Genomic DNA, 12,363 nt, shown 5'->3' with positions numbered 1-12,363 from the left:
TTTTAGAGTGAACTAAGAATAGATAAATTCTTATCCTTCAAAAGACTCTTTGAATGTGGAAAGGTATACAAAATCTCTTTGTGTAGTACTTATTAATTTTAACTATCCGAATAACAAGCTATTCAGTTCAGTTCAGTTCAGTTTAGTCACTCAGTTGTGTCCAACTCTTTGCGATCCCATGAATCACAGCACGCCAGGCCTCCCTGTCCATCACCAACTCCCGGAGTTCACTCAAACTCATGTCCATTGAGTTGGTGATGCCATCCAGCCATCTCATTCTGTCATCCCCTTCTCCTCGTGCCCCCAATCCCTCCCAGCATCAGTCTTTTCCAGTCAGTCAACTCTTCACATGAGGTGGCCAAAGTATTGGAGTTTCAGCTTTAGCATCAATCCTTCCAATGAACACCCAGGATTGGTATCCTTTAGAATGGACTGGTTGGATCTCCTTGCAGTCCAAGGGACTCTCAAGAGTCTTCTCCAACACCACAGTTCAAAAGCATCAATTCTTCGGTGATCAGCTTTCTTCACAGTCCAACTCTCACATCCATAAATAACCACTGGAAAAACCATAGCCTTGACTAGACGGACCTTGGTTGGCAAAGTAATGTCTCTGCTTTTTAATATGCTAGCTAGGATGGTCATAAAGTTCCTTCCAAAGATTAGCATTTTTAAAATAAACAGTTGTATTAGATATTCATATACTACTTATAAATTAAAAAAAAAAATCTCCCCCAAGATTTGAATAATGTACATGCAATCAAATGGGCTTCCCTGGTCGCTTAGATGGTAAAGAATCTGCCTGTAATGCAGACCTGGGTTCGATCCCTGGGTTGGGAAAATCCCCTAGAAAAGGGAATGGCAACCCACTCCAGTATTCTTGCCTGGAGAATTCCATGGATAGAGGAGCCTGGCAGGCTACAGTCCATGAAGTTGCAAAGAGTAGGACATGACTGAGTAACTAAACACACACACACACACACCTGAATGCGCATATTCAAAAACTCTAAACAATCAGATTAGTTAAACAGATCAGATTCTTTTTAGAAGATCAAAAACCATTAAAATCAGACCAAACACAAATAAGGTTGAGTACTAACCATTCACATGGTTGAGTGCTAACTATTTTCCTGCCCTTATTACTCACTGACCTAGTCTCTTAGCATCACTAAAAACATGTGCTCCTTATCATAATTTTATAATTATGTTTGGGTTATCTAACAGTGTTAGCTCCTCAGAAATAAAGAAGTCATTCTGCTTTGTGAGCCCTTTTCTTTGGACCATGTTTCTGTTGTATTAGTTTGTAGGATGCTATTGAAACTTTCTTCTATTTGATTATTTTGTGTGACCCTCAGATGGTAAACAGTGAATCCCCAGGAGGCTGATCAGCCCTTCCTGTTCTGAATAGGGTTCCCTTTATTTTTGTGTTAGCTCAGTTCACTTTCAACTATTTTTTCCTCTCTTCTTTCCTACTTATTCAGATATACACACATGCACACACACTAGTATATTTATAAACTAAAGTAGGAACAAAATACGTGTATGTGTATATATACATATGTACACTGATTATTCATATACATCCCTTAATGAAACAGTGACAAACATAAATATTGTTTCATCCATCTGTTGTATCACAACTTCCTTTTTGTACATTTTAACCTGATCTTCTGACTCTTGATTTTGATCATGAAATTTTATAGATCAAATCATTACAATTAACCATAATACCAAAAGCAATTTTATTATCTAATTATAATTCAATAGCTAAGAGTTACTACCATTGTTTAAGACTTGAAGAATTATAATTTTTCAACAAGAACCTCTTATGTGGGATCCTTTGATTATATGTAACTGTTCCCACTATTCCTGGCATGCCCCTGGTTTTCTGATAATCACAGGATGATCCTGACCCATCCTATTTTCCCTTAGCCCATCACCTCTAACTTCCCCTTCCTTTCTCCATCTCTCAGCCACAGTCACCTAACATGCCAGCTCCTTGGTTACCCCTTGGCCACAGGCAGTCCCACTCTGCTGGCTGCCTGTCCAGCCATCTTCTGAGGCACAGTGGGAAGTAGCTTTGCCTGCAATTTGTGCTGATCTCCACAGTAATGCTTATTGAATCCATGAAAATATGCATTTTTTTGGCAAGACTTGTGTTTCCCTTTACAACCAATTTACAGTATCTTAGCACTGTATTGTTCACCATTTACAACAGCATAATGCCAGGGGAAAAATTATGAACACAGACTTGACTTTATGTGTTGGATGGAAGAGGACTGTTGCAGTGGGGATTCAGTTTTTAATAGTGGTCAGATTATTAGTAAATATTTAATGTTAGGATGACTTTTGCTCTCCTAAGAAATATGGCAACTACAAAAATTTTATAATTAATTCAGAGATAACAAAGATGTGTTAAGTAAACCTGGTGAACTTAATTCTAAGACTTCCAACTTAACCTACTACTCAAAATATAAATGACTAATCAGCCTGATTGTCCGTCTGGAAAGGTTGAGATGCATACTTTGTCTTTTCTCTGAGATTGGAGACTGCCCAGGATGTGAACTTGGAAAGGCTTACAACATTCTCAGGCTTCCTTGCCTATACCTGGGCTCCTCTGCAGTGCTTACCTTTTACTGGAGAAGAATACTCTGCACCTCTCCATCTCTTGAAGACATGTCCTGCTAAGTAAGAAGAAAGCAATGGTGTCTATTGAGTCCCTTTTGCCTCATGGTATTGTAACAGGCTTGATGAGAATCTGGTGCGGTCTAGAGTCCCTGGTGGCTCAGATGGTAAAGAATCTGCCTGCAATGCAGGAGACCTGGCTTCGATCCCTGGGTCAGGAAGATCCTTTGGAGGAGGAAATGGCAACTTGCCAGTATTCTTGCCTGGAGAATTCCATGGACAGAGGAACCTGATGTGCTACAGTTCATGAGGTTGCAAAGAGTTGGACACAACTGAGCGATTAACTCTTTCACCTTCACTGATGAGAGTCATGACACAAATATCTTACATTTTGCCTCATAAAAGGGAGATTGGGAGACTGGGTTCCCTTGAGAAGAGGTAGTGGAAACAGGCCATTTAAATTAGCAAAAGGACTGATGAACAGGCATGTTTGAAAGTCCTGGTGGCCTTCAGTATAACGATTTGTCTCTTGGTAAGAAGCTTTCGGCTTGGATACTCTGAAGAAAAATGGAGCTGCACCCCAGATCCAGAGTTCCTAGAGAGAGAATACCTTCCCTCCTTGGAGATGATGTGTTTTCCTGTAGCTTATGATAAAGTGGTTCTCTGAGGATGTCTTCTTTGCCAAATATCTTCAAACTCGTCATCTTATTGGTTTCACCCTAATTGTAACTTACTTCAGTTCAGTTCAGTCGCTCAGTCGTGTCCGACTCTTTGCGACCCCATGAATCACAGCACGCCAGGCCTCCCTGTCCATCACCAACTCCCAGAGTTCACTCAAACTCATGTCCACAGAGTCGGTGATGCCATCCAGCCATCTCATTCTCTGTCGTCCCCTTCTCCTCCTGCCCCCAACATTTCCCAGCATCAGAGTCTTTTCCAGCGAGTCAACTCGTCGCATGAAGTGGCCAAAGTATTGTAGTTTCAGCTTTAGCATCAGTCCTTCCAATGAATACCCAGGATTGATCTCCTTTAGAATGGATTGGTTGGATCTCCTTGCAGTACAAGGGACTCTCAAGAGTCTTCTCCAACACCACAGTTCAAGAAAATGTAATCCTTACATACCATATTCTAGAAATTTAACTAATAAAAATGTTTTGGAAGAGCCTTTTGAAGTCCAAGAGAATGTTGGAATAATTTTTATGAGATTAAAAAAAAAATCTTTTCTTCTTACAGACAGGAAAGTCCATTTTGCCAAGAATAAATGAATTCAACTAGCCAAGGGATTGGGCTTGACTTGAGATGCCAAACCCACTGTGTTTCACTGGCCTCCTCCCTGGGCCAAGCATGTTTTCTAGGGCTGAGAGTTAGTGCTAGTATCTAATGTTTCAGACAGACATGTTAGTACTTATAATTATTTTAGTGTGCCAGTTGCTCTTAATATAAAAAGTTTGGCTTCTTTTTTGAACCAATTTGATTCTACAGGCAAGGAAGAGAGAGATTATTGATGTTACAAGTCATCCTCTTATTAGGGTTTGTTAAAGTTATGTGGAAAATTTGAATTTCTTCTTTGGTATTTCCTTAAATATTCTTACTTTCTTCCTTCATATGAAGTTAAGGTAATTTAAATGTTTTTTTCATGATTAGGTTCAGAAACATTTTCTAGGACTACTTCCTAAAAAGAAAATCATGGTAAACAATCAATGTTGACAGCCATAAAAATTTCGTGGAAACTTCAAAGAAAACATCATACTATTTTATATCAGGGCTCATCATTTCCAAATAAATTTTTCTAAAAGATGACTGTAAAATAAAAACAATAGCAAATTCCTCTACCACGTTAAGATAAATTGATTTAAAAAACAAAAGCATTTCACCAGTCACTTCTTTTATCTGCTTGTTGGCACTTCATTCCCTATCAATACAAGCTTCTCTAGTTATCTCTGCTTTTTCCCAGTCTGACCCTGCTCTCTCTGGACTGCTACCATTCTTTCCATTTCATTGTTTATTATTGTTGCTGTTGCTGTCATCATCATCATCATCATTTTGTTTTTACCACTTCCCAGGCTCTATATCAGCGGTCCCCAACATTTTTGGCAACAGGGAGCAGTTTTATGGAAGATAATTTTTCCAGGGGATGGTTTTAGGATGATTCATTTATTATGCCACTGCTGATGTGACGGGAGACAGAGCTCAGGCAGTAACGTGAGCAGTGGAGAGCAGCTGTAATTACAGATGAAGCTTCACTCCCTTGCCCACCACTCACCTCCTGCTCTGTGGCCCAGTTCCTAACAGGCCACAGATGGGTACCAGTCAGTGGGTCTGGGAGTTGGAGACCCCTGCACTATATTTTTCTGGACCTTCATTTTAGAAGTTCAGGCCCAATGGCTCTGTTGTTCTTCCACCCACCCCCTCCATCAGTCCACATCATCCTGCCTCCTTTCACCCTCTCCTCTTTCACATCCCCTCATTCCTCATCTCCTTTTAGCCTACATACTTCTCAGAGCCCAGCCTTAGCCAGACAATCACCAAATAACTAGTTGCAGGCTTCCTGACCACTCCTCAAAGAAAGATGTGACATCCTGCCTTTGACTTCAGACAGGGCTGTGTACAGGCACCTTCCTACACCCCACACCCTCCCTCCCTGTGAGTAGTCAGGATGCAACTTGCACTTGGAATCCCATGCGTTAAACCCACTTCTATCTTGTAATCACTCAGGGAGGACCAACTGTGTGCAGGGCAAGAGAAGGAGTAGGTCCCTTATAGGCAAAGATGAATGAAAAGGGACTGGCCTTTGTAATAGGGTACAACGGAGGCAAGCCTCCAGAAGAAGCAGTGATGACTGCTGCTGCAAGGGATTGTCAGGAACAGGAAGTGATATTTGTGGCGAGTTTGCACTGGATAGACAAGCAATGTTGAGCAGACAAGGGGAGATCATTCCAGGAAGAAACCATTTATGCAAAGGTATGGAATGGTCAACAGCAAGATAAATATGTATGTAACACATATGCATGCATATATATGTGTGTGTGTTGCATGTTGATGTATGCATTACATTTATCATATATGCATTATATATAACACACACATATATATGCATGCATATGTATAAAATGCATATGTATACATGTGAGTATGTGTGAATTCATGTGTATTAGCTGGGGTTCTTCAAAGAAACAAAACCAATAGGCTAAGTATATATAAAAAGAGAGATTTGTTTTAAGGAATTGAGTCGGGTTATATCTGTTTGACTCCTCTGAATTCCTTGCCAGAGGCAAGCTCTAGCACTCAGGAGGTGATGTTCACACAGTATGGTGGCTTTAGAGTCAAGTGCTTGGTCAAATCTCTTTCCTTCACCTCATTTTTGTATGGCCTTCAGTAATAGTTTAAGCTCTTTGTGATTTAGTTTCCTTTTGCATAAAGTAGGAATCATAATAGTACTTATGTTTTTGAGGCACCCATGAAAAAGAGGCTTGGAAAGCCTCTGGAAGAGTGCCTGGAACATAGGAAGTGTTCAGCAAATTTTAATTCATTATTTGGTACTCAAAAATACTCATTGAATTAATGAATGGATGCTAAGCCCAAATCTGTCTCCCATTACCTTTACCTATAGCCATTCAAAATCAACCTACAAGCTAAATTCTCCCAACTTTGCTCTGACTCATAAAATCTGTATATGTATATATAATATATACACACACACATATATATAAAATTTGTATATTATGTTTTACTCATATATATATAGACATATGCATTAGTGTATTAGTCAGGGGTATATACAACATATATGAAAGATAAATATATATATAAGGTATATATTTGTATATGTTTTTAATACAAATATCTATGTAAAAGAGAATGATTTAAGGAATTGGCTCATGGGATTATGGGGGTGGCAAATTTGAAATCTACAGGGCAGGCTGGCAGTCTGGAAAATCAGGCAAGTGTTGCTGTTGCAGTCTTGAGTCTGAATTCTGCATTGCAATAAGCAAGGTTCTATGTTGTGGTGTTAAGGAGAATTGTTTCTCCCTAGGGAAAAGTTAGTCTTTGCTTTTAAGACCTTCGACTGATTGGACGAGGCCCACCTACATTATGGAGGCACCCTGCATTACTCAAAGTTTACTAATTTAAATGTAAATCACATCTAAAAAATACCTTCACAGTAACATCTAGGCTGGTGTTTGACCAAATAGCTGAGTACCATAGCCTAGGCAAGCTGACACAAAATTTACCATCACAGACTGCTTGCTTTACTTTCTGTGCTCCCCTGCAAAAGGGGGAGTTCTGATGTGTCACAAAATTGAATGAGTCTACATATTTGTGTTTGGCTTTTATTATATACTTGGCCAAAATAAGGTTTTTATGTATTTATTTTTTAGTTCTATATAGCTTAAAATGTACTTTAATGCACATTGTCTTATTTTATCTACTCAACCATCTTGAGAGATATGGCTACTCTGTTAACCCACTTTACAGGGGAGGAAGTCAAAGCTCAGAGCAGTGTCTCCACTTGCCAGCAGGGTAAAGGACACTTGGCATCCTTAACCCAGGCCTTCCCTGCATATCTTGCAGGCTTTCTAAGGCATTAGAAAATTGCTCTAGACACTTGGAAATAAAAATAAGATGAATCAGACATAGTTCCTTCCTCAAGGAGCTTATAGTCATACCCAGTTAGCTAAAAACAATATGACTTCAATTTTCATAACGATGAGAACAAAGTTTTCTAAACTCCGAGGATGGAGTAACACATGCTGGGGATGGGGAAAGTTTTAGAGTGCTGACACAGACATGGAAGATCCAATGACTTTCTTATTTGCAGGCACATCTGGTTGCCTTCAAATTCTCTGCACCACTTATTTGCATTATTATTTGTTTATCCAGATGGTGAAAAATATAATGATTAAAATACTTGGCCAGAACGCCTACCTGGAGGGAAAGCCAGGAAAGAAAAAGGAGAGAATCAGTTATTAAATGAAATCCTTAAATGTTCTTTTTGTTTTAATCATGGAAAAAGCAATTTTATAAAATGATGAGGGTGGAATCCTCTGAAGATAATATTTATTTCACAGTGTTTGACTTAAAATGAGTAGGAAGTTGTGTGTATGTATGCATGTGTGTGTGTGCGTGTATGTGTATGTTTCACAGGGGCTGGAGGTGAAGCTAAGACCTTTTGCCTTAGTGAATTATCCTCCAAAACCCAGAACTTCCTAGCTTTGTTTTGGTTATTTTGCACTTACCTCTAATTTCAGACTAATTCCAAGGGTCTGAAAAAATTAAAACCGATTCCCAAGAATGAGGAAATCGTTAGAATAATTGCTTTTAGGCCTATATTAAATTTCTAAATTGCATTGATTAATTAGCTGCATCTTATTACTTATACCCTTTTCCTTAAGTATTTATTATGTGCTGTCTTATTAATGGGGGCTTCCCTGGTGGCTCAGTGGTAATCTGCCTGCCAATGCAGGTGATGTGGGTTTGATCCCTGGGTCAGGAAGATCCCCTGGAGAAGGAAATGGCAATCCACTCCAGTGTTCTTGCCTGGGTAATCCCTTGGACAGAGGAGCCTGGCAGGCTACATTCCAGGGGTCACACAGGAGTTGGACATGACTTAGGGACTAAATAGCAACATCTCATTAATGATCAGTAAAGGAAGAATTATTCCCATTTTAATGGTGATGATACTGAGGTTCAGAGAAACAAGTAGATTTGACCTATTCCTCTTCCTAGAATGTGGAGAGTTATGATGAAAGTCCTAGTTCTCTGCTTTTATGTTAAATGTTCTTATCCAGTCTCGTAGCTGAATCTAATGAAATCAGCTTCAAACTGTCTTTGTTCTCAATGGTTGTCAATCTCTCATGACTTAAAAGGTATTTATTTTGCCTTCTCATCTTCTGGAAGCTCCTGGAATAGCTCTTGTCAATTTTCCAATCCCCTTGGATTGGAGTTAAGTTTAGTGAATTCACTTAGGGAGTTTAATTATTCCTGTAGGAGAAATAAAGACCATGCCCCAGATGAGCATGGTTATATATCTGAGTATACTGTAAATATAAATAGATTTTGATGTGTGTGTGATTTGAACTAAATTGTAGCAATGAGAAATAGGGATAGATTCAGATGGTTTGTCATATAGATGCCAATTCACATTTTATGATATGTACACCAACTAAGGAAATAACCAAGGTGGATGGCTTATTAGATCTGAATTGGGGAAATTCACTTTAACTTGCAATGTGACCTTTTATACCATGATCACCAACATGCTAAACAAGTCTGTATGATGTTGTGCTTAGGCAGTTTTCTTACGTTCATTCATCTTTTTGATAGGAATAGCAGTGGTGGCTTTAACAATTGGTATCTTGAACAAAACTATACAGTGCAGACAACATAAGTTATGGTTTCACTTGTAAAAACACTTTGCATAATATTTTCCCATGGAAATCCGAGAAAAAAATTTTTAAAGCCTACTTAGATGAGAAGTAATTTAGGACTTGAAATATGAAGGATTAATAAATCAGTATGAATGCCTATTAATTATAAAAGCAAATGAAAAAGCTTTAGTCTATAATACTACAGATAAGCTCAATACTCAGGGACACACATCATACAGAAATGTTTACTTGAAATTGTATAGCATATATTTTAACTGACTAGTATTTTTATAACTGGTGTAGTTCATGTAAGAAGGGAATTTTATTTCTATTGAGGGTTCTATGACAATTTTTAGGGACTGAGGAAGAGACACAATGGAATCGATTGCGCAAAAATTCCATGAACAAACCTGTCCCAAATGGACACAAGAGGGCGCCAAGTCTCTATGCCAAACATGCAGAAGCCGCTGGAGATTTAATGGACGAAATAAACTCTGGCACTTAAAAACGAAGCCATGTTTATTTTATTCTGGGTAATATATTATGCACCTGCTTGTTTTATTTTTTAGACTGATTCGTGTCAAATGACTTTCCAGAAATATGACACATATACTGGATCCAGGCAGAATTAATCTTTCAACAAGCAAGCAGTAGTATTATTTTGTACAAATTTTATTCTATGATATAATGAAGTTTTACTTTATTATACTCACTCTAAAGGGAATTAAGAGAATGTAACAAGTTGTCACATACTTTTTCAAGTATTTTTTTTCTCTGTAGCTCACTAAGATACAGTTTTTGGCCATGGGCTATCACACACATACACACACACACACACACACACACACACACATTAAAACTCCTTTGTTAGAAGCAAAGAATAGGAAAACTTTGTCCACACACACACACACACACACATTAAAACTCCTTTGTTAGAAGCAAAGAATAGGAAAACTTTGTCCAGACACACACACACTAAAACTCCTTTGTTAGAAGCAAAGAATAGGAAAACTTTGTCCAGAAGGTTCAGGGGAAGTTTTAAGGCTGAAACTTCTGGGAAAAAAGAGGACACAAAAGGGTACTTGAAAGAATTGGAATTTGCTATAGATGCGGAAGAAAACGAAGGCATTTTTGCAGGTAAATATTTGGTTTATGTATAAGTTTGATAGGGCTGTCAGACCAAAATACCACAGACTTAGCTGCTTAAACAACAGAGATTTACGTTATCACAGTTCTGGAGGCTGGCTGTCCAAGATGAAAGTGTTGGCAGGGTAGGTTTCTCCCAAGGCCTGTCTCCTCAGCTGGCAGGTTGCCATCTTCTCTGGCAACTTGCCTTTCCTCTGTGTGCACGCAGCCCTGGTACCTCTTTGTGTGTCCAAATCTCTTCTTACAAGGGCATCTGTCTGACTGGATCAGGGCACACCTGAACGGCCTTATTAGTTGCCTCTTTAAACATCCTGTCTCCATATTCTGAGGTGTTGGGAGTTATGGGCTTCACCATATGAATTTTGGAGGACACAATTCAGCCCGTATTTGCTGCCTTATTTGTGTAAGTTTAACATGGAGGTGAGTAGTGGACTCTCTTCTGTCTGAGAGCATTTCGACTGAAACCACCGCTGAGCCATAGGCACATCAGATGTTGAACATGCATTTGTTGAATGAATGAATTTCTGCTTTGAAAGGCTACCCACTTTACTCTGCTCAGGCTTGCCTGAAATCTTCAACCGCCTGACAGGTAGTAATTAACTGCTGAAAGAAAGGCGTAAATACTTCCTTTTAAACACTGACATTATGTCCATTTGGTGAAAGAAAAGGATAGAGGCAAATAAAGGGAGTTCAGGAAATGCTAAAATTTCTTTGAAATAATTTCATTGAAAATTAACAAGTTGATTGTTGTGAAAACAGATTCCAATTTACACATAATGGCCAATCATCTAGCTTTCCTGGCCTTTGATGAAACCCTTCCTACTCAAAGTGATTTGCTTTTTACCCTGCTGGAGTGGTTATCCGGGGCTTCTTAGGTTAATTTGCCTTTCAGACTTCAACTGCTTAAAGATGATACGTTTAACTCAATTATAAACCTTGTCTTGTGCACAGGGTGGTTTCTTCTGCCCCAGCAGCCCCGGGACTTCTATTGCAGTGCCCACCTCTTTTGTGAGGTGCAATAACTGAGTTTTTTGCGATTGGATAACTTGTGCAGGGTCTCCAAAACTCAAACTGGAACACAGGGGCCAGCTGGGGCAGGCTTTGGGGACTCCTGTTTCCAGGAGTGGTTTGCTGTTTCAGGAAGAATTTCTGGCCACATAGACAGAATGATGTCTCCTTGGTGGATCAACTTAAAGTGAGTCAGAAGGCTGGCATCACGGGACAGCTTCAGTCTACACTGCTTTGCAGGAGCCATTCCTTTGGGGCTTGGACAGTAGGCATACCGCTCAACTCTAAGGGCCTGTTTGGGGCACAGCTTGGAGGCAGAGACCTTCAACTTGGTCAGGACTTATAATAACATTCCCTCCTTGAAGCCTATTTCTGCAAACAGTTGATGAGTTATCTGTTGATTTTCTAATTTCTAACTTTCTTTAATTAGAGGGGTGTGGACTGAAAGATAAGGCATGTAGTTGCTTTTGTATTTGAAACAAACTCCTTATCCTTTAAGCCTTCTCTTTAACCTTGTAGCCTTTCAAAAAGAATGCATCTTCCTCTTGTCTCTTGAACTTCCCCTTTTCAGGCTACTGTGTGATTAAAGTTCTCTGTACTTTCTTTCACAAAAGACTTTTTAAAAAATGCTTTATGCTGGCAGGGAATTAGCTCATGAATAAATGGATAATAATGACGGCTGACATTTTTGGAGCGCTGACTACTTGGCAGGCACTGAGCTGAGGGATTTGCTTGCATTATCTCACTTGATCCTCTCAACAGCTTTATGACAAAGCCCACTTCACCACCAAGGAAACTAAAGCTGAGAGGTTTGAGGCGCTCATCTGAGGTCATAGGATCAGGAAGCAGAAATGTTGGACTCTCTAGGGTAGAGGAAGGGAAATGGGTCTGGAAATGAAAACTCTTGACTGAAACACACACAAGGTAGATGGTCAAAAAACTAAGGTTTGTTATTTTCACTTAACAAAGGTGTCACTGGAGGTAACAAAAGGGACTCAATCTGCCGTTTGAGATTTTTAATCTAGTTCAATGGTTCCCACATTCTGGAAAGATGTAGGGGTCTGCAACATATGCTAATGCCTGCCAGACCCCCAGGGAGTCATTTTAAGTGGTGAGGATGGGAGTGTAACCTGAGCATCAGGAAGTTTAAAAGCTTCCCAAGTGATCCCAAGGTGCAGTCAAAGACTGAAAACCACTGGTCTAGTTGAAGGGAGAAGCT

Source organism: Moschus berezovskii, chromosome 2 (genome assembly GCF_049115385.1).
Source record: "Moschus berezovskii isolate FMDL1 chromosome 2, NW_MosBer_1.0, whole genome shotgun sequence".
Classification (NCBI taxonomy): Eukaryota; Metazoa; Chordata; class Mammalia; order Artiodactyla; family Moschidae; genus Moschus; species Moschus berezovskii.
Note: the sequence above shows the minus strand (reverse complement) of the source record.